The sequence below is a fragment of the Rattus rattus genome, chromosome 6 (genome assembly GCF_011064425.1).
Source record: "Rattus rattus isolate New Zealand chromosome 6, Rrattus_CSIRO_v1, whole genome shotgun sequence".
Taxonomy (NCBI): Eukaryota; Metazoa; Chordata; class Mammalia; order Rodentia; family Muridae; genus Rattus; species Rattus rattus.
In genome coordinates, this window is record NC_046159.1 from 155,504,596 (window position 1) to 155,527,525 (window position 22,930).

Consider the following 22,930-nt stretch of genomic DNA (forward strand, 5'->3'; position numbering starts at 1 on the left):
CTTGTTTAAATGTCTCTAGGATCTTCATGAATGCTGTTTTCATATGTGTGTCTTGGGCTTCAGCACTTGCTATTGTATTGTTACTGGACTCCAATGGAGACAAATTATGCTGGCTGTTACTCTTTGTGTTTTTATGCTGATGTCTAGGCCTGTGGGATTGGGATTATTACAGGACTGGGTGATGGTATCTTTTCAGTTTCTGTTGGGTGTTGTTGTTTTCCTTGGTTTCTCCTTTTTTCCTGTATTTTAGGAGAGTGTGGTGGCTGTATGCTACCTAGAAAAGTTTCTGTGGACCTGTTTCCATGACCTGCTCACCTGGTGGCTTCCTAGGTTATACCTGCTGGTGAGGTAGGGAAAGAAAGGTTGAAGAAGACATTTGGGACCTGTTGGAAATGGGGTAAGAGAGACCACAGACCACAGAGCTGGATATAAGCCTGGGAGAATTGGAAGCTGGAGGAGCAGAAGTAGAGATATAGATCTGCCATCAGTTACTTGATACCCTGGCAGGAGGGGCCCTTGGGTTGGCAGGAGTGCTGGGGGCTGGGACTGATCCAAGTGTAACGGGAAGGAGGTTAGAAGTGGAAGATTGGTGAGATCAACAGGAGATGGTACTAGGGTTGCAGGGAAGGCTGACAGAGGTGTTCTACTGAAGCACTAGGGGTGAGACTGGAGGATTGGATCTGGAGAAACAGAGAGTTATTAAAACTTAATTAACTGAACAGAAACTTGAAATAGGAACATGCTCAGATTTATTGCAGCTGTTCAGTGTAACCAAGTAGCCTGTGGTTGTTTTTGCATCTATAGACTTTACATGTGAACTACCACCTAATAATCCAGACACTGACAAATGCCCCTAGGACATGTAGCTATCTGGACTACAGTTAATCATGCTGATACCCCAGTGATCAGGAAGCTTGCTTCCACATCTCACTTTTATTTCCTTTCCTAGTTGCTACTTCTGCTCACTCTAGGCCTGGGCCAGGGATCTGCTCTGAAGGCTACCAAATCTGTGAGCAGATCATTGTTTAAACCCTGTGAAATATAGGATGGTACTTTCAACATGACTGGGAGAATTTTGCCCTTTCACAATGGATTCTTAGGTGCTCCCATACTATATGGTCATCTTGTCTTTGGACAGAGTTCACATGTCCTAGGAGTTTTGTCAGGGATTTTGCTGGAATATGAGAACTCTGGCCACTCATTTGGTCTACATTCACTTCTCAGACACAAATTCTTCACATTTGACTAAGATCATCATTTAGATGTTTTTTAACCTGGCAGTTTTGCTTGGTACTTTGGGAATTTTTTCTAGACTAATGAGACTTCTGTGGGCTCATTGTCAATCTATGTGTCCACATATGCAACTGCTTCCCAGGGAGTATACTTCTACAGAAAGATTCTAAAACCAGCCCTGGATTCTTAATGCTTTCCCAGCTCCAGAGTTGAGGAATTGGAACTTTGGGAAGTAGTTATGTCATGAGAGCAGTACCCAGATTAAGAAGATAAGTAATCCAATAAAAGAACACCTAGGGAAGTATCCATTCATGAGTCACAAAATAACCCTCAGCAGTCACAGAAAGTACAAGAGCCTTGAACTCAGACTTCTTGTCTTTAGAACTGTGAGCAAACAGTATCTTCTGATGAGAAGCTATTGGCCTGAGATATAGCAGCTCACATGGCTCATGTAGTCCCAGGAATGAGTATCATTGGAGACACTGGTGAATTCCAGGGAAGTAGCATTGAGGGAAGTACCACTCTAGCAGCTAGCCCTGCAGAAGCACCAAGCTTCTGTGATCCTACAATCTTGTGGCTAGAGGTGACTCTCAGTATACTTGATTTCCTGTTAGAACAGCTAATCCTTTAAATCGAGGAGGCAGGAGGCAAACTTTCATGGTTTTGAACTACTTTGTAGATGCATGTGTATCCTTGCACGTGTGATCTCTTGGGCCCATATATCTACAAGTAGGCAATTGTTTATCGTTTGTTCACCAGGGCAGTAGCAATGAGAGGGAAAAAATTAGAGAGATGATCGTTTTCTCATCCTCATGGAGGACTTGTTTCATTACCATAGGGGTGAATTTGCTGCCTTTATGCCATATAACAACATGGTATTTATTGCTCACTTCTGAGCTACAATTCACCATGTAAGAGAAAAACAGCAAGTATTTGGGAAACCAGATTCCAGATGCTGGCTTCTCTTGCTTTATCTTTCCACTTGCAGAACTGAGAAAGTACATTTCTTTCTCCTCTTCCTCCTCTTCTTCTTCTTTCTTTCTTTCCTCTCTCTCTCTCTCTCTCTCTCTCCATTTTAGTAATTTCTTAGTCTCAATGTGTTGTTGAAACACATCATATATATAATCTCATAACTTTATTCTGAAGTATTTAGCTGGCCTAGAGGCTATAAAATAGTTTTCAACTTTGAGTCCTACTTTTTCTAAGTGTAAGCTCCTTCATTTTTCTACATAAGCTGATATTTTGATACACTACCTTCTAATTTTAGTAGTATAGCTATTGATTTCAAGAGATCACTGTTATAGACCACTGCCATTGATCTTGATGTTGTACCAGAACCTGAGGATAAGACCCCGTTGCTGGAAACTCTACATGTTTTTGTCATAGGACATGGCAAAGTCAAATGGATCCTGAACAGATGTTTTCTCCATGCTAAATGGCTTCTATAGTACAGAAATGTTCTTTGTAGGTTGATTTATTTGTCCACTAGAACTTTCCTCCAGCTATGTACCTGTGATGTGTGTGTGTGTGTGTATGTATATATATATATATATATATATATATATATACCTATCCTATACCTATAAAACTTATAGAAGAAAGATTAAAGCCTTAAAGATTCATATGAGTTCATGGGATTATCAGGACAGAGATCACAGCAACAGATTGTCATGCATGGTACTTGAATGATAGTTGAATGCTCTTATCTTGAGACAATAAGCATGAAGCAGAGTGAAATCTCAACGTCCATCATTAGTGACACATCTCTTCCTACCATGCAATATCTCCTAATAATAACATTCCAAACATTGACCCCAAGTGGCACCTGATTTTTCAAGCATGGGACCATTCTCACTGAAAACACCAGAATGTAACCACTTTCTGGTTGGAATTAAGATCAAATTCACAGGTGGAAAAGCAAGCTTCAAACTGTCAAGCTGGAGAAGAACCTGTCTGAACCTACCACAATTTCTGTTAAACAGCCTATCAAAGTTTCCTCCGAATGCATATCTCTATGAATTCAAACCAAGTCAGAGAAGATTTTTAGTGGAAGGAACTGTGTTTAACACCACAAACTGTCCAAATGCAAAGAGAATGTCTGTGGGATTCCTAGGCAAGTATGTGAGATTACGTCTTCTACTAAGTCTTAGAGACATCTTAGTTTTATGTCAGAAACCTTACAATTAACATTTTCTTTGACAGATATATCAGTTTCTTCTATCATATCTTCAATGCTTAGATAGACTTAGATTATCTGTTCTATCTCTTGTATTTCTCTGTTCAATTTCTTATATTTTGTTATCATTGCTTGCCTCTGTTGTTCCTGGTGTTTTTTTTTTTAACCTTTGTCTCCAGGATTCCCCAGTTTGTGTTTTCTTTATTGCTATTTCCATTTCCACATCTTGAACAATTTTTGTTCATTCTTCACCTATTTGTATTTTCCTGTAGTTCTTTAATATATCACTCATTTCCTGCCTGAAGGTCTATATCATCTTCATAAAATTGGATGTAATTTTTATTGTACTTTGAATGTGTAGTGGTAGCCAGGGCTTGCTGTCGTAGGATAGCTGAGCTCTTATGATGCCACATTTCCCTGGATCTTGATTGTGTTTTTATGCTGGCCTTTAGCCAACTGGGTTTTGCAGTTATGGTAGGGTAGATGTTGATTTCTGAGTTTATCTTTGTTTGATAAGTATTTACCCGACTCTGTTCTGTTTCCTCTCTGTCATCTAGTCTGAGTGGCCTGGGGTTCTGATGACAGTTAGTCTTCATGTTTGGCAGGGTATCTTCCCTGGGGTTTTTGTGGCCTGTGTTGCCTCTGTGCTATTGGGTGCTAACCTTGACTCCTTGGTGCCTAGTACCAGCATGGCCTAGAATCCTTGGTGCCAGAAGAGCAGGCAGATTTGTGGGCCAGAAAATAAAGTGCGAGGACAGGGTGCAGAGAGGCTTCATCCAGAAACTGATGGGAAACTGATGCAGAGCCCACAGTCAGACACTAAGTGGAAAGTAAAGCATCCTGCTGTGGAGGGGGAGGAAGGATCGAAGGAGCCAGAGAGATCAAAGACCACAAGAAAACCTACAGAACCAACTAACATGGGCCCATAGGGGCTCACAGAAAGGGAACTGCAACTAGACAGCATGCATGGGACCGACTGGCTCTTCACACGTGTGCAACAGTTGTGCAGCTGAGTCTTCATGGAGAACTAAAGTGGAAGGAGGAGCTGTTTTTGGCTACATTGCGTGCCTTTGTATCCCTGTCCCCTGACTGGACTGCCTTATTTAGCCTCAATAGAAGATGTGCCTATTCTTACTGCAACTTGATATGTCAAGGCTAGCAGTATAAAGCGGGTCTTCTGGTTTCTTAGGGGAAGTTTAAGGGGGATGGGAGGGTGGGGGAAGAGAGCAAGAGGGACTTGGAAGAGGTAGTGGGGTGTGCTTATTGAGGTTCAGGTTCAATAAGGACCATACCAGAGCTGACAATGATCCAGAGTAGTGTCCCTCCCACTTTGGTACAAATAACTGTTTGGTTCACGAACAGTTGCAGAACTGTTCATGAACCAAACAGTTATTTGCAGAGTCTCATGTGCAATTCCTGGCCTGGTAATCATTGTGTAACCAGAAAGCGTGGGATGAATGACAGACATGTGCTCCCTTAGCCACCAAGGCTAATAAATGCTAAGCTAGTTTGCACCTAAGTCTCCAAGATGCAGGGGCTTACACAGCAGGAAGGCTGGTGTGTCCTGGGCTTACTTCAAGAATACGGATGGGCTTAATACAGATGGATCCTGAGTTTATCCCAGTAGTGTGTATATTTCCATTAGTGTCCAATATTTCCATCATTGTCTTTGTTATCTTTCCTTTGCTGTGATAAACTTTTTAAGTAGCTTTTCTCAGGGTATTTTGTTTGGCTTTCCCACTTGAGGCTACAGATCATAAGGATGGAGAAATCACAGTAGGAGGAGACTGAGGCAGGCAAGTCACATTGCATTCACGGTCTGGGTTCAGGAAGCAACGGACACTCATGCTCGGCTCTCCCTTTCTGCCCACAGATTGGTACAATGCACCTTGGACAGGACCAGGACAGGCTGTACTTCCCACCTCACTTCTTTAGGATGACTCCCCCATAGACTTGCCCAGATGTTTGTCTTCCAGGAGATGCTAGATTTCTTAAGTTGACAATTAAAAATAGGCATCACACTGGTCTAGAGTATATGGTTGTTAGCTTTTCTGGTGTAGGTATATGTGTTCTCTAGTTCCTATTGATTGCTTGATCTCTGCATGATGGGCCTACCACTGTGCTCTTAAGATCCCTCCTCTGGTTCTCATGTCCTGATCTTCAGTGGGTGGGGTTTTATTCCTGCTTCTGCTGCCCAAGGTTAGAGAAGAGTGATGGAAAGAGCTACTTGGCCTAACACAGTTCTAGTGGCCCAGACCATAGGTATTGACTTAGTAGATAGGGACTTTTCCAAGCACTGGATTTAATGCCTGGTGACAGGTTGCAGTTGTAGAGGTGAGCCATGATTTTCCCTTCCTGAGGTAGGAGCTGTCAACATGTTACAGACTCTTTTGGGAGAAGCAATGCTGCTGGCAACTTTTTTTCTTTCTGTGTTCTTCAGCATGTCTTCTCATTATGTTACACTAAAGCAAGAATTATGGTTTTCCCTGGATTCCTCAGTTCTTATAAAGGCACTACTTACTAGCAGAGTGACCACAGCTTGGTTTCTCTGTGCAGAGAGGGTCATTGACAGATGTTACTCAGTTGCATCATGATGTTACTCAGTTGTTTCTCTCATGATTATATCAGGAAGGATGGGTAACAAAACTGCAGAGTGGGACATGATTACCTACCTTTTGCAGGCATAGCCTGAAGGTAGAAGTGGCCTCTTGTATTTAGTATAAAATATAGGTCAGAACATAAATGGTAAGGGAGAATTTTATATTAAAATAAATGTTTATAACTAAATTCATGGAGAAAACATGGAATCAATGAAGAAGTTTAGGTATCTTTAACTTTATTAAAATCCATTCCTACCTATCACCAGGATAGGGAGTCAATACAAAGGAGGAAAGATATGATAGAAGCACAGAGTAGGGAAGTAGAAATGGAGGTGGAGTGTGGGGGAGTGTTTGTGAAGCAGTCAGAGTCAGACTCCCCGATTGGTGACTGGAGTGTAGGTAGAGCAAAGCAGTCCAGCTGAGTTGGCTTACCTGTCCTGGGATCTGGTCTTCCTGCTTGCATTCTACTTTTAAAAACAATTTTAATGGATATTTTATGTTTTTACATTTCAAATGTCATCCCAGTTCCCAGTTCCCCCTCTCCCATTCCTCTTCCCACTTGTCTATGAGGATGCTCCCACTCCCACCCACCCACTCTTACCTCACCACCCAGGAATTCCCCTAAACTGGGGAGCAAGGGCTTCTCCTCCTGTTGATGCCAGACAATGCATTCCTTTGCTGCATATGCAGGTGGAGTCGTGGGTACTCTTTGGTTGGTGGTTTAGTGGCACTCGGGGGTTTGGTTGGTTGATATTGTTCTTCTTCCTATGGGGTTGAAAACCTCTTCAGCTTCTTCAGTCCTTTCTCCATTGGGAATCCAGTGCACAGTCTGTGAGTTACCATGCAAGTATCCTCATATGTATTGATAAGGATCTGGCAGGAGCCTATCAAGAAACATCCATATCAAATTCCTGTTAGCAAGCACTTCTTGGCATCAGCAATAGTAACTGGGTTTGGTGGCTGTGTATGAAATGGATCCAGAGGTGGGGCACTCTATTGATGGCCTTTCCTTCAATCTCTGCTCCACTCTTTGTGCCTGTATTTCTTCCCATGAATATTTTGTTCCCTTTCTAAGAAGGAATGAAGTATCCACATTTTGGTCTTCCTTCTTCTTGAGCTTCATATGGTCTGTGAATTGTATCTTGGGTATTATAAGCTTTGGGCTAATAGCAACTTATCAATGAGTACATACCGTGTATGTTCTATTGCAACTGGGTACCTCACTCTGGATATTTTCTAGTTTCATCCACTTGCCTATGAATTTCATGAAGTCATTGCTTTTAATAGCTGGGAAGTACTACATTGTATAAATGAACCACATTTTCTGTATCCATTCCTCTGTTGAAGGACATCTGGGTTCTTTCTAGCTTCTGGCTACCATAAATAAGGCTGCTATGAATATAGTGGAGTATGTGTCCTTGTTATATGTTGGAGTATCTTTTGGTTATACATCCAGAAGTGGTATAGCTTGGTCCTCAGGTAGTACTATTTCCAATTTTCTGAGGAACCTCCAGACTGATTTCCAGAGTGGTTGTACCAGTTTGCAATCCCACCAACTCTGGAGGAGTGTTCCTATTTCTCCACATCCTCACCAGCAGGTCCTTTCACCTGAGTTTTTGATCTTAGCTATTCTGACTGGTGTGAGGTGGAATCTCAGGGTTGTTTTGGTTTTCATTTCCCTGATGACTAAAGATGTTGAACATTTCTTTGGGTGCTTCTCAGTTGTTCAATATTACTCAGTTTAGAATTCTTTGTTTAGCTTTGTACTCCATTTTTAATAGGGTTGTTTGGTTGTCTGGAGTCAAACTTCTTGAGTTCTTTGTATATGTTAGGTATCAGCCCTCTGTCAGATGTAGGATTAGTAAAGATCTTTTCTCAATCTGTTGGTTGCCTTTTTGTCCTAATGACAGTGTCCTTTGCTTTACAGAAGCTTTGCAGTTTTATGAGGTCTCATTTGTTGATTCTTGATCTTAGAGCATAAGCCATTGGTGTTCTTTTCAGGAAATTTCCCCCTGTGCCCATGTTTTCCAGGCTCTTGCCCACTTTCTCTTGTATTAGTTTGAGTCTACCTGGTTTTATGTGGAGGTCCTTGATTCACTTGGACTTGAGTTATGTACAAGGAGATAAGAATGGATCAATATGCATTCTTCTACTTGCTGATTGCCAGTTGAAGCAGGACCATTTTTAAAAATGTTTTCTTTTTCTTTACTGGATGGTTTTAGCTCCTTTGTCAAAGATCAAGGGACCACAGGTGTGTGGGTTCATTTCTGGGTCTTCAATTCTATTACATTGATCTACCTGCCTGTCTCTGTACTAATACCATACAGTTTTTTAAAATCAATATTGCTCTGTGATACAGTTTTAGGTCAGAGATGGTGATTTCCCCCAAAAATTCTTTCATGTTGAGAGTAGTTTTCACAATCCTGAGTATTTTGTTACACCAAATGAATTTGCAGAATGCTCTCCCTAACTCTATAAAGAATTGAGTTGGAAGTTTGATGGGGATTGAATTGAATCTGTAGATTGAGGCAAGATGGCCATTTTTACTATATTAATCTTGCCAGTCCATGAGCATGGGAGATCTTTCCATCTTCCGAGATCTTCTTCGATTTCTTTCTTCAAAGACTTGAAGTTTTTGGCATACAGAACTTTTATTTGCTTGGTTAGAGTCGCACCAAGGTATTTTATGTTTGTGACTATTGTGAAGGGTGTCCTTTCCCTAATTTCTTTCTCAGTCTGTTTATCTTTTGAGTAGAGGAAGGCTACTCTATTTTATATCCAGTCACTTTGCTGAATTTTTTTTATCAAGTTTAGGAGTTCTCTGGTGAATTGTGGGGATCACTTAAGTATACTAGCATATTATTTGCCAATAGTGATATATTTTGACTTCTTCCTTTCCAATATGTATCCCTTTGACCCCCTTTTTTTGTCTAATTGCACTGGCTAAGACTTCAAATGCTATATTGAATAGGTGGGGAAAGAGTAGGCAGCCTTGTCTCATCCCTGATTTTAGTGGGATTGCTTCAAGTTTCTCTCCATTTACTTTGATGCTGGCTACTGGTTTGCTGAATATTGCTTTTACTATGTTCAGGTATAGGCCTTGAATTCCTGATCTTTCCAAGACCTTTATCTTGAAGAGGTGTTGAATTTTGTGAAATGCTTTCTCAGCATCTAATGAGATGATCATGTGAGTTTTTTCTTTGAGTTTATTTGTATAGTGGATTAAGTTGACAGATTTATCTATATTGAACCATCCTTGCATCCCTGGGATGAATCCTATTTCTTCATTCTAAATGATCATTTTGATGTGTTCTTGTATTTGGTTTGTCAGAATTTTTATTGAATATTTTGCATTGATATTCATAAGGGAAATTGATCTGATGTTCTCTTTCTTTGTTAGGTCTTTGTGTAGTTTAGGTGTAAGTGTAATTGTGGCTTCATAGAAAGAATTAGGTAGTGTTCCTTTTGTTTCTATTTTGTGGAGTAGTTTGAAGAGTATTGGTATTAGGGCTTCTTTGAAGGTCTAATAGAAATATGCATTAAACCCATCTCTTCCTGGGAATTTTACAGTTGGGAGACTTTTAATGACTGTTTTTACTTCTTTAGGGATATGGAATTGGTTAGATGGTTTATCTGATCCTGATTTAACTTTGATAGCTGGTATCTGTCTAGAAATCATCCAAATTTTCTAGTAGGTTTTTTTTTTGAGTATAGGCTTTTATAGTAGGATCTGATAATTTTTTTGAATTTGCTCAGTTTCTGTTGTTATGTCTTCCCTTTCATTTCCAATCTTGTTAATTTGGATACTGTCTCTGTGCCCTCTGATTAGTCTAAGGGTTTATCTTGTTGATTTTCTCAAAGAATCAGCTCCTGGTTTTGTTGATTCTCTGTATAGTTCTTTTCACTTCTACCTGGTTGATTTCAGCTCTGAGTTTGATTATTTCCTGCCATCTACTCCTTTTGGGTGTATTTTCTTCTTTTTGTTCTAGAGCTTTCAGATGTGCTGTCAAGCTCTTAGTGTAGGCGATATCCAGTTTCTGTTTGGAGGCACTCAGAGCTATGAGTTTTTCTCTTGCCACTGCTTTCATTGTGTCCCATAAATTTGGGTATGTTGTGCATTCTTTCTCATTAAAATTTAAAAGTCTGTAATTTTTCTTTATTTTTTCCCTGACCAAGTTATCATAGAGTAGAGAGATGTTCAGCTTCCATGTATATGTGGGCTTTCTGATGTTTTTGTTGATATTTAAGACCAGCCTTAGTCTGAGGTGATCTGGTAAGATACATGGGATTATCTTCAATATGTTCAAGCCTGCTTTGTGACCAGTTATATGGTCAATTTTGGAGAAAGTACTATGAGGTGCTGAGAATGAATATATATACGTATATATATATATTCATTTATATATGTATATGTATGTGTATATGTATATGTATATAGTTTTAGGATGAACTGTTCTATAGAAAACTGTTAAATCCATTTGGTTCATAACTTTTGCTAGTTTCCCTGTGTCTCTGCTTATTTTCTGTTTCCTTGATCTGTCCTTTGCTGAGAGTGGGTTGTTGAAATCTCACCCTATTATTGTATGTGGTGCAATGTATGATTTGAGCTTTAGTAAAGTTTCTTTTATGAATGTGGGTACCCTTGCATTTGGAGTATAGATGTTCAGAATTGACAGTTCATCTTGGTAGATTTTTTTCCCTTTGATGAGTATAAAGTGTCCTTTCTTAACTTTTTTTTTATAACTTTTGGCTGAAAGTTGATTTTATTTGATATTAGAATGGCTACTCCACCTTGTTTCTTGTGATCATTTGCTTGGAAAATTTTTTCCAGCTGTTTACTTTGAGGTAGTGTCTTTCTTTGTTATTGAGGTGTGTTTCCTGTATGCAACAAAATGCTGGGTCCTATTTATGTATCCAGTTTGTTAATCTATGTTGTTTTACTAGGGAATTGAGTTCATTGACGTTAAGAGATTAAGATTAAGGAAAAGTGATTGTTGTCTTCTGTTATTTTTGTTGTTAGAGGTAGAATTATGTTTGTGTGGCTCTCTTCTTTTGGGTTTGTTGAAAGATTACTTTATTGCTTTTTCTAGGGTGTAGTTTCCCTCCTTGTGTTGGAGTTTTCCATCTGTTATCCTTTTCAGGGCTGATTTGTGAAAATATATTGTTTAAATTTGGCTTTGTTGTGGAATATCTTGGTTTCTCCATTTATGTTAATTGAGAGTTTTGCTGGGTATAGTAGCCTGGGCTGTCATTTGTGTTCTCTTAGGGTCCATATGACATTTGCCAAGGATATTCTGGCTTTCATAATCTCTGTTGAGAAGTCTGGTGTAATTGTGATAGGTCTGCCTTTATTTGTTACTTGACCTTTTTCCCTTACTGCTTTTAATATTCTTTCTTTGTTTTCTGCATTTGGTGTTTTGACTATTATGTGACAGGAGAAATTTCTTTTCTGGTCCAATCTATTTGGAGTTCTGTAGGCTTCTTTATGTTCATGGACATGTCTTTCTTTAGGTTAGGGACATTTTCTTTTATAATTTCGTTCAAGGTATTTACTTGTCCTTTAATCTTTACTCTCTTCTATTTTTTTTTTTATCCTTAGTTTGGTCTTCTCATTGTGTCCTGAATTTCCTGGATGGTTTGGGTTAGGAACTTTTTGCATTTTCTCTCACTATTGTGTCAATATTTTCTATGGTATCTTCTGCCCCTGAGATTTACTCTTCTATCTCTTGTATTCTGTTGGTGTTCCTTGAATCTATGACTCCTGATCTCTTTCCCAGGTTTTCTATCTTCAGGGTTGTCTTTTTTTGTGTGATTTCTTTATTGTTTCTATTTCCATTTTTAGATCTGGGATGCTTTTGTTCAATTCCTTACCCTGTTTGGTTGTGTTCTATTTCTGTGTTTCATCTTTAAGGGCTTGTACCTGTTTACCTGTGTTCTCCTATATTTATTTTTCTTTATTTTTCCTGTATAAAAAAGATATCAACATAAATTAGGTAGTGAAGAAGACAGATAAGCCTGCTCTTTAATGTAGAGAAATGGGAGGGTAAGGGGGTAAAACCTTGTAAGGAGAGGTCGGAAATTGTCATTTAAGGCTCAAAATATTCTCTGTAAAGAAAAACAAAACAAAAAAACCCCAACAAAAACCAAACAAAAACAAACAAACGAGCAAACAAACCTGGAGGGCTTTCCACAGCCTCAGGGTAAGGCAACGGCTGCTTCTTCAATGAGCTTCTTCCACTGAGTGTTCAAAACTGGAAAAGGCAGCCCCTCTTTTCACTCTGGGCCACTTTCCTTCTTGTTCAGGTAAGAGTGCTGACAGACTCAGAAGGCAGAGGAGATTCATTCATGTGGCCTAAAGGTTCGTATTTCAGCAGCAGCTGCTCTCCATGTTCCTCCATCTCTGGCACCACTAGCAGCACTGACCAAGGCCCTCTAGGGGCAAAAGCTCCTTGAGGTAGAGATACCTCCCAGGGGCAGTCACCTTCTGGAGGCAATCCAATGAAATCAGAGATTTTGCCCAACTGGTCAGCTTCATAGTTTCTACAGAAGAGCAGCTTCTGACCAAACACCTCTTTGAAGATACAGCCAATGCTCCATATGTCTACAGGTGTTGGCTGTGTAGACTACAGAAGAACTTCAGGAGCCCAGTACCAGACTGTAACAACCACAGGAGTGAAGGTCATCTGGCTAGTTCAAAGGCAGCTCTCTTGACCGTCCCATTACTTGTCACTAGAATGAATGTTCTCTGGTCCCAGTGAATAATGCAGTTTGCATGAAGAAAATCTTAGGGCACCTAGAAACTGGTGCATCAGATCCCTAGTGGTCTCAACTGGCAAGCCTGTCAGAGGTGCTTTGTCCAGGTATGTCCTCAGGTCCTAGTCTATACTCTCAAACACTAGGGAGACCTTGATATCCAAATCAGTTCAGGAAGTAGCACAGATATCCATCAGCTGTACAACACTGGTATGTTCCAAGGCCTCCAGCCTCCTTAACAAGGCTACCTCATGAACTGTGTGGATGGGAAGGCCCCCTCCAGTTGCTGCTCCATTAGGAACTCTCACATTCCATAGGCATCATCACCAATTTCAGCCATTGGTTCATATCGAGTGGTAGCCATTCTTGGACCAGGGGATCTTATGCTCAGCAAAGAGCTGTGGAGTTGACCCTTTATCTGGATCCAGGAGCTGGTTCCTGCAGCACCAACACAGGGGTTCAGTCCTGGGCAGCTGGATGCTTCAGGACAGACCATAGACATAGGCTGCAAGCTAGAGAGGCCTTCTCACTCCACCCTGACCATATGACTATCTCTTTCCTGTATTTCTTTAAGGGAGTTATTTATGTTAGTTATTTATTGGTCATCATCATGAAAGGTGATTTTTAAATCCAAATCTTGGTTTTCCTGTGTGTTGAGGTATCCAGGACTTGCTGTGTTAGGAGAACTGAGTTTTGATGATGCCGAGTAGCCTTGGTTTCTGTTGCTTAGGTTCTTGTGCTTGCTTCTCACCATCTGGTTATCTCTGGTGTTAGATGGTCTTGTTGTCTCTGACTGGAGCTTGTCCCTCCTGTGTGCCTGTGAGCCTGTGAGCCTGTAATCTTAGGAGTGAGAGCACTCCTGTAAGAAAATCTCTCTTCAGGTGGGATTTGGGTATGGAGGGCTGTGGGACAGCCTTAGCTCTGGGTGTAGATGAAGACCAGAAGGATCCTGTCCCAGGTTGTTCACCACTTCTTGTGCACTATGTGCTCCTGAAGGGTCCTGTCCTCTTTGGACAGGTATTCAAGCAAAAGTTATAGTCTCTCCTGTGAGCTGTGGGCTTAGGAGTGAGAGCACTCCTGGGAGACCAGCTCTTTCTGGCAGGATTTGGGTACAGAAGTATGTGGGACAGCCTTAGCTCTGGGGACAGATGGAGACCAGAAGGATCTTGTCCCCACCCTGTCTACATTCTTAATAGACCTCATCAGTTGTCTTGTGCAGCAGTGCATTGGGGATTCTAGTGTAGCTCTCATTAATATAGAAGGTTTGATTGAGTCCATACAGTTGTTCTTAGAAGGAGCAGATATGCATCTTGGAGAGAGGATCTTGCCATCCCAGATTCCTGCTGCTGCTGCATCTTCTAGGCCACTGCTGGGCTGCTGGTTCACCACCACCTGCTGGCTCCTATGGGACTCACAGACTTCCACCACACAAGTTGCTGTTGCAGCCCTGCAGGACATACAGACTTCTACGTGAGCTGCTGCTTGCCATGGTCCACCACATGGTGATAGCTCTTGCCACAAAGGTCACTTAGACAGGTCCTCACCAACCATACCATTTCATGTTTCCTGCTACCAGACCACTAAAATCTCACACAAACACCAGCAGTTTGGTAGGTTTTTTTTTCCTCCAGTTGGCAAGGAGGACCCCTAATTTCCCAGACAGGGCTTGGCCAGCCTTTATGAGCCGGGGCTTGGTCCTCCACAGCCAAGGTCCAAGATAAGACTTCGAACATTGGGCGAATATTCCCTCGAAAGCAGTTCCTCACTCCCTTCCCACTCCAGGCTCTTGCAGCCGATTAACTGATTACATCCCAGGCCTGGGTAGGGATGCTTTCTGGTGGGTCCAGGACTTGCCATTCATAGCCTCCAGGAATCTAAGTGGTGACTCAGACACCCGGCCTGGCAGAGTGCTGTTATTGAATTTCTCACTGGGATGCACGAATAATTCAATAAGTCCTCAATGGTTAATTTATTGTCTCTGAATATGCCTTCAGGGTCTGCACTGGGATATCTCCTAGAAAATTTCAAATCTCTGGAATTAATGCCCCTCCTTCAGGGTATCAAAACTGATATACCTTTGCAATAAGGTCTGGACCCAGTACCCATTAGACAATGTCTCTAAATGGCCACTTAATGGCACACTAGTTCCTATAATCTTAAGGGATCTTCATATATACTGCCAGCGATCTGGTAATGGAAGGAGGTCCTTTATGTTCAAACATTCATCTACCTTCACTCCAACCCCTCTCTGTGCTCCTCCTGCAGCCCCACTCAATTTCTCTTAGCTATGAGACACTCACCAGATGACAATATAATCCTTGATCAGCTAATGAATAGTCTCCTCTCCATTGCAGACCTGTTTTCATGCCTCTGTAAAACCAAGCCACAACTCAGTTTCTCTTTCTCACCAGGCTATCCCAGAGCCTCCTTGCTCGACCTCTTCAGACTCTTCTCCTCCTGTGCCAGCTGCAGGATGCTCCAATCACCCTGCATTGGCACTCCTCCAATCAACCTCCCCAAGGCCACAGCCAAATCCTCCAGTCCTTCCCCAACAGGGACACTTGACCCAGCATTGGTCCTTCCACTAAGGGAAGTTGCTGGGCTAGATGGTCTTGTCAGGGTACATGTTCCTTTTTCACTAAATGAACTTTCTCAGACAGAAAGCAGACTGGGTTCCCATACCTCTAACTCATCTGCCTTTACTAAAGAGTTTTAGTACATTAGTCAGTCTTATAGCTTGACTTTCTACCATGTACATATACATATGATCCTTATTAATTTATTTCCTGAGGAATGCCAGGGAGTTTGGGAGCAGGCAAGAATACACGCAGACAAGAACCATCAAACAGATGGAACAAATCCAATCGGATCTGAGGCAGTACTTGACTAAGATCCCTGATGGACTTATAATTCACAGGTGGTATTTTAGCCAGAGATAGATTCATAACCTGCCTCCTTCTGGTCTTCACCATCCAGTCTTACAACCAGTAAAAATGTAAAAACCCCAGGAGGTCATCCAGGAAAACTCATCTCAATTTTTTAGAAAGCCTCACAAATGCTTTATTGTAGTACACTAATCTGGACCCTGAAAACCCAGAAGGTAAGCAACTTCTGATGACCTATTTTTCCCCAGTGCTACCCTGACATAAAAGACAAACTTAAAAAGCTAGAGAGGTGGTCCCTAACTCCACAGGCAGAAGTTTTGGTGCTGGCCACTTCACAAAAGGGATGAGAAGACTCACAGACAAAAATACCATATGCTGACAAAGGCTGTCCAAGCAGCCCCAGCCACTGACCCAAACTCCTGTTCTTCTAAGGCTAAGAGACCACCAGGCTCCTGCCACAAATGTGGTCAACAAGTCATTGGGTGAGGGCTTTCCCTAACTTTCGCAAGCCAGAGGCCATGTCCTAGGTTAGTCCCAGGAGGGACACTGGGCTGTTGATTGACTGCCCTTGTGTTGCACAGGACAGAGGAACATCACTCCCAGATAATTCTCCAGCTAATCTCCTAGGTTTGGCTATGAACAACTGAAGAATCCCAAGCTCTCTTGACCCAACCACCACTATCACCAGCAGGGAGCCCCTGGTAGCCATCATGGTATGTGGGCAACCCATCTCCTTCCTGTTGGACACTGGGGGCATCTACTCAGCCCTAATGGAGTTTTGGGGACCCACCTCTCTCTCCCATTCTATTGTCAGGGTAGGAGGACAACCTTACCTTCCTCACCAACCCCCACAACTTAGTTGGATTTTTAGGGGTGTACCTCTCACTCATTCCTTTTTGGTAGTGCCAACATGCCTGGTCCCCATATTGGGAAGGGATCTTCTATAGTTGGGAGCCTCTATTTCCTTTGCTCCACCCATTCGCCTAAACCCAAGCTCGCCAGCAGCCCCTCTGCTCCTTCTTCTAGCCAGCCAACCTACTAACATGAATATGTTGTTTCCTTTACCAGCTTCTCAGGTAGACCCTGAGTCTGGAACGTCCAGAGCCCCCCTGCTGCTAAACATCATTCTCCTGTTGCCATACAATTACTGGACCCTGCCAGGTACATAGCCCAAGCTCATTGGGATTGTCCACAACAGATACCACCAGGCAGATGACTCTATTGTCTCCAAGGGAAACAACTAAGCCAACTAAACAGCAAGAGCTGCAGCCCTTAGGAGCCTAGACTTGTCTCACCCTCCCCAGGACATTCTTATTCTGCAACCCAAAACCCCAATTTCACCCCTGACACTTGCCAAACTCTGTCCTATCTTCACCAACCCTTTTATCCTAACAACCAAGCAATGTCTATTTGGTTAAGATCCACCTACAGCCCACTCCTGGGGATTTAAGTTTTTTTTAAAAACTATCATTGCTTCTTGCAAAACCTGCCGGATATCAGACTCCAACTCAAGGTATCATAGCGCCCCTTTCTCTACCCATCAGGCCAGGGGTTCTTTCCCTGGAACCAACTGACAACTTGAGTTTATCCATATGCCCACTGTTAAACCTGCCAAGTACCTCCTGGTCTTGGTAGACACCTTCTTGGGGTAGTAGAGGCATTTCCCACAACTAACAAAAGGGCTTAGCCTCTGATCTTCTCTTCCGAGAGATCATTCCCAATTTGGTGTCCCAGCTTCCCTTCAGTCAGAGAAGGTCCTAAGTTTACCTCCCGAATCTCTCAAATTCTGTCTAAGGCCCTAGACATCCCTTGGCATTTTCATATTTCCCACCATCCTCAATCTTCAGGAAAGGTAGAACTAATGGCTCTTTAAAAACCACTTTTGTCAAGCTGTCACAGGAACTTTACCTTGATTGGGTAAAACTTCTACCCCTGGCTCTCTTCAGACTATGAGCTCTTCCTAAGCCACCTCTCCAAGTCTCACTTTTTGAACTCATATATGGACACCCAGTCCTACCTCCTGATCTTTCACCTAAATGCTCTCCCTCCCAGACCATCTACTCACCCCATTACTTTGACACCCTCTCTCTATCCTATGGAACTTTGCTGACCACCATCTACCTCGGCCACACTGTCCCTTGTCCACTGCCTATCAACATTGGAGATTAAGTTCTTCTGTCTCTTCCAAACCATGGACCCTTACCCCTCTCCTCTAAATGGCAGGGCCTTTTAAGGTGATTCTCATGACAGCTACAGCTGTTAACAAGAGGGACTCTCTGATTGTGTCCACCTGTCTCACCTCAAACCATTTATTCCTCCATGAAAACATTGTTCATATACATCGACACTAACAGGACCATGCTCTGTTAAGCCCCAGAAGATGTCTAGACCACCCATCTTGTCTCCAATTCCAGAAAATGAGACTCCACTCCAACAGTTGCTTTCAACACCACTGGATTAGACATGGACTTCTCATCCTCCCCCTGCTGTTTGTTTCCATCCAGGGTAGCCCTTTTATCTGGAGATTCAAGGTTCAAGAAACCCCCACAGATAACAGTCTTTCCAAATAGGGTCTCAAAACTGTTCCATGGCCAGATGCCAGGAACCGATCCAAATTGCTGTCATCTCTGTATTGGTTATCCCATCTAAGTATTATGATCTCTTTATTTGCTTTCTCTTTGACCAGACCAAAAAATTGTAAAAAAAAAAAATGGCCAGACAAATATGGGGGTTGTCCATATTGGTCTTGTCAGATACATTGATCATGGACCAATCACTTCTTCTATCAACACTCGAGACACTCTTTTTCTATATACAAGACCCATGGAATCCCAGGTGATAAGCTCTACCATAAAAATCAAGTAGGGTCTCCAATAAGTACTATTCACATTCAGAGAAAATGTCTCAATTGCCCAACCTCTAGATATCAGAAAAGTAGGAGAAGTAATCAAACACTCTTCTGAGGTCTTTATCTCTTTGACATCCCCCCTCATAAGTGGCACTAACTTGCCATTTCACCTTTTGCTTCAGACCCTTACTTCAGCATACCAACTCCTTCCTTTATGTCACTGTACCTGGTCTTTTTAAAGATTGCTGGCTATATGTACCCCCAGGAACTAATGCATGGCTGCTGCTTACAGCCTCTCCAGTGATACTGCCCAATAACCTCATCTCACCTTTTGTCAGCTGCCCTGACTCTGATGTTGCCATGACTCTATAGCTTTTCTCTATACCTCTTTTTCACATGGCAAACTGTTTTAAGACATCTAGGACAAATTTTGTAGGAATGTTAGGCTCCCTAACCTGCAATAGATCCATAACCCTTGATACCAATCTCTTGCATGATGCCTGGCAATCCAGAACACATCAATCCTTTGTGGTACTCAGGTATAACATCTCCTACCTGAAGCTGGTCAGGAGTTTACAAATTGGTACTCCTTTTCCCTGAACTAGGAGTAATCCAGGGAAAGGAACCCCTGCCAATCTCAATTGTAGATATGATAGCTGCCCAATATAAGAAGACAGTTCACGTTGTGCCACCCTTTGTCACTGCAGGAATAGCCATAAGCACTGGCACTGGGATAATTACTTCAATGACCCAATATAATAAGTTCACTTACGAGATTAACAATGGTTTTCAAAACAATGTCTGAAAACATGCTTACTATCCAAAACCAGGTCGATTCTCTGGCAGCTGTGGTGCTTCAGAACCAACAGGGTCTGGATGTCCTGACAGCTAAAGAAGGTGGTCTTTGTTCCTCCAAGAAGAATGCTGTTTCTATGTCAACCAATCTGGGATAGTGAGAAATAAAATCCAGGAGCTACAATCAGACACACAAAATTTCAAGGACTGCCAGGCCTCCAATTCCTAGATTTTTGAAAATCCTACATGGAAGTGGATGCTCCCTTTTAAAACACTTTTCCTAGTCATCTTCCTGGCATTACTATTTGCTCCCTGCCTCATTAATTTTAACGACAGATATAGAACATTTCTAACCAAACTATTAATCAGTTCCTGTTACAGGATTACTGTCTACTGTCCACAGAAGAGCCTGTTATGAATGTTTACCAAATAAAGCCTGATGGTGAAAGTCAGCTATACCCTGAAATTGACAATGTCCCAAGACAGCAGGAAGTAGCCTAAGAGACATGGCGCCCCTATTCCCCTTTCACCATTGGCTTCCCCCTCACCTTTTCCTTCTTTTTTTGATAAGAAAAAAGAGGTATGTTGGTATCAAGAGCTGCTTTCACCTCCAGCAGTGACATCACCTGGTCACCTGTACATCTGTTGCCATGGCAAGAGCCATATATTCCCAGCATACTTTTGGTTCAGCTCCCACCTTCACTTGGGAGCAGTTACATAACATTTTAAATAAAAGGCAGACCTATGTTGCCCATTTCCTCTTTCTCTCTCTTCTCCCTCTCTTACCCACCACGCTGTTGTCTCTGCCATGCCAATAAACCTCTCCATGTGGAACTGTGTTGACCTGGTGTAGTTTGTCCAAACTTGAGTTGTGATTTCCATCCCAACTTCTATGCTAGTAACTTAACAGCACACCTGAAAGCTCTAGAACAAAAAGAAGCAAACATACCCAAGAGGAGGAGAAGGCAGGAAATAGTCAAACTCAGGGCCAAAATCAGCCAAATAGAAAGAAAGAAAGGGAACTATATAAAGGATCAACAAAATCAAAAGCTGGTTCTTTAAGAAAATCAGCATAATAGACAAACCCATTAGCCAAACTAAAGGGCACAGAGATAGTATCCAAATTTACAAAATCAGAAATGAAAAGAACAGAACTGAGGAAATTAAAAAATCCTCATATACTAGAACAAAAGCCGATACTCAACAAAACTGGAAAATCTAGATGAAATGGTTGACTTTCTAGACAGATCCAATGTACCAAAGTTAAATCAAGAGCAGGTAACTATCTAAATAGTCCCATATCCCATAAGGAAATAGAAGTCATTACCTCCAGACCCCCAACCAAAAACCAAGACCCAGATGGCTTTGGGGCAGAATTCTACCAGACCATCAAAGAAGAGCTAATACCAACACTCTACAAACTATTTGATAATATAGAAACAGAGGAAACACTACCTAATTCAATCTGTGAAGCCACAGTTACTCTGATACCTAAACTACACAAAGACCCAACAAAGAAAGAGAACTTCAGACCAAAATGCAAAAATACTCGATAAAATTCTAGTGAACCAAATCCAAGAACACATCAAAACCAGCATTCACTACCATCAAGTAGGCTTCATCATAGGGATGCAGGGTTGGTTCAATATATGAAAATCCATTAATGTATTCCACTATATAAACAAAATCAAAAAATCACATGATCATCCCATTAGATGCCGAAAAAGCATTTGACAAAATACAAGACCTCTTCATCTTAAAAGTATTGGAGAGATCAGGAATTCAAGGCCCATATCTAAACATAATAAAAACAATATACAGCAAAACAAAAGCCAATATCAAATGAAGAAATACTTGAAGCAATTCCATTAAAATCATGGACAAGACTGCCAGCTCTCTCCATATTTATTCAATATAGTACATAAAGTTTTAGCTAGAGAAATAAGACAACAATAGGAGATAAAGGGGATACAAATTGTCAAAGAAGAAGTCAAGGTATCACTATTTGCAGATGATATAATAGTATACATAAGCAACCCCAAAATTCTACCAGAGAACTTCTACAGCTGATAAACAACTTCAGCAAAGTGGCTGGATATAAAGTTAACTCAAGCAAATCAGTAGCCTTCCTTTATACAAATGACAAATGGAATGAGAAAGAAAATAGAGAAACAACACCCTTCACAATAAACACAAATAAAATAAAATATCTTCGTGTGACTCTAACTAAACAAGTGAAAGATCTGTATGACAAGAACCTCAAGTCCCTGAAGAAAGAAACTGAAGAAGCCCCTCAGAAAATGGAGAGCTCTCCCATGCTCATGGATTGGTAGGATTAACATAGTAAAACTGGCCATCCTATCAAAAGCAACCTACAGATTTAATGCAATCCCCATCAAAATTAGAATATAATTCTTCACAGACATGGTAAGAGCAATTCTCAAATTCATATGGAAAAACAAAAAAGCCCAGAATAGCAAAAGCAATTCTCAACAATAAAAGAACTTCTCGAGAAATCACCATCCCTGATCTCAAGCTGTACTACAGAGCAATGGTGGTAAAAACTGCATGATATTTGATAAAGAGACAGACAGGTTGTTTAATAGAATAGAATTGAAGAACCAGAAGTAAATCCATATACTTACAGACACTTGATCTTTGACAAAGAAGCCAAAAATGTACACTGGAAAAAAGGAAAGCATCTCCAATAAAGGATGCTGGTCTAACTGACAGTCTGCATGTAGAAAATGAAAATAAATCCATATTTGTCACCTTGCACAAAACTCAAGTCCAAGTGAATTAAAGACTTCAACATAAAATTAGATATGCTGAATCTGATTGAAGAGAAATTATGAAAGAGCCTTGAACTCATTGGCACAGGATAGAGAGCGGGGGAGGAAATTTCCTAAACAGAACTCCAATGGTTTATGCTCTGAGATCAAGAATTGACAAATGGGACCTCATGAAACTGAAAAGCTTCTGTAAGGCAAAAGACAGTCAATGGGACAAATTGGCAACCTAGAAATTGGGGGAAAAAAATCTTCACTAACCTTACATCCCATAGAAGGCTATTATCCTAAATATATGAAGAACTCAAGAAGCTCACCTCTAAAGAACCAAACAACCCAATCAAAAATGGAGTATAGAGCTAAACAGAGAATTCACAACAGAGGATCTCAGATGGCTGAGAAGCACTTAAATGTTCAACATTCTCAGACATCAGGGTAAATGCAAGTCAAATGTCCCTGAGATTCAACCTTACACCAATCAGAATGACAAAGATAAAAAACTCAGGTGACAGTACATGTTGGTGAGGATATGGAGAAAGAGGAATACTCTTCCATTGCTGGTGAGATTGTAAACTGTTACACCCACTCTGGAAATCAATCTGGAAGTTCATCAGTAAATTTGAAATAGATCTACCTGAAGACCCAGCAATACCACTCTTGGGCATATACCCAAAGATGCCCCACCATACCACAGGGGTACATGTTCCACTATGTTCATAGCAGCTTGATCTGTGATATCCAGAAGCTGGAAACGATCCAGATGTACCACACCAGAAGAATGGATACAGAACATATGGTTCATTTACATGATGGAATACTATTCCACTATTAAGAATGAAGACATTGTGAGT

The 22,930-nt window shown here is 41.3% G+C and overlaps 1 pseudogene; it reads right to left on the minus strand.

The window, feature by feature from the left end:
- Positions 1-12,282: 12,282 nt before the first annotated feature.
- On the minus strand, positions 12,283-13,126 carry LOC116903023 (annotated as a pseudogene).
- Between the last annotated feature and the right edge of the window lie 9,804 nt (positions 13,127-22,930).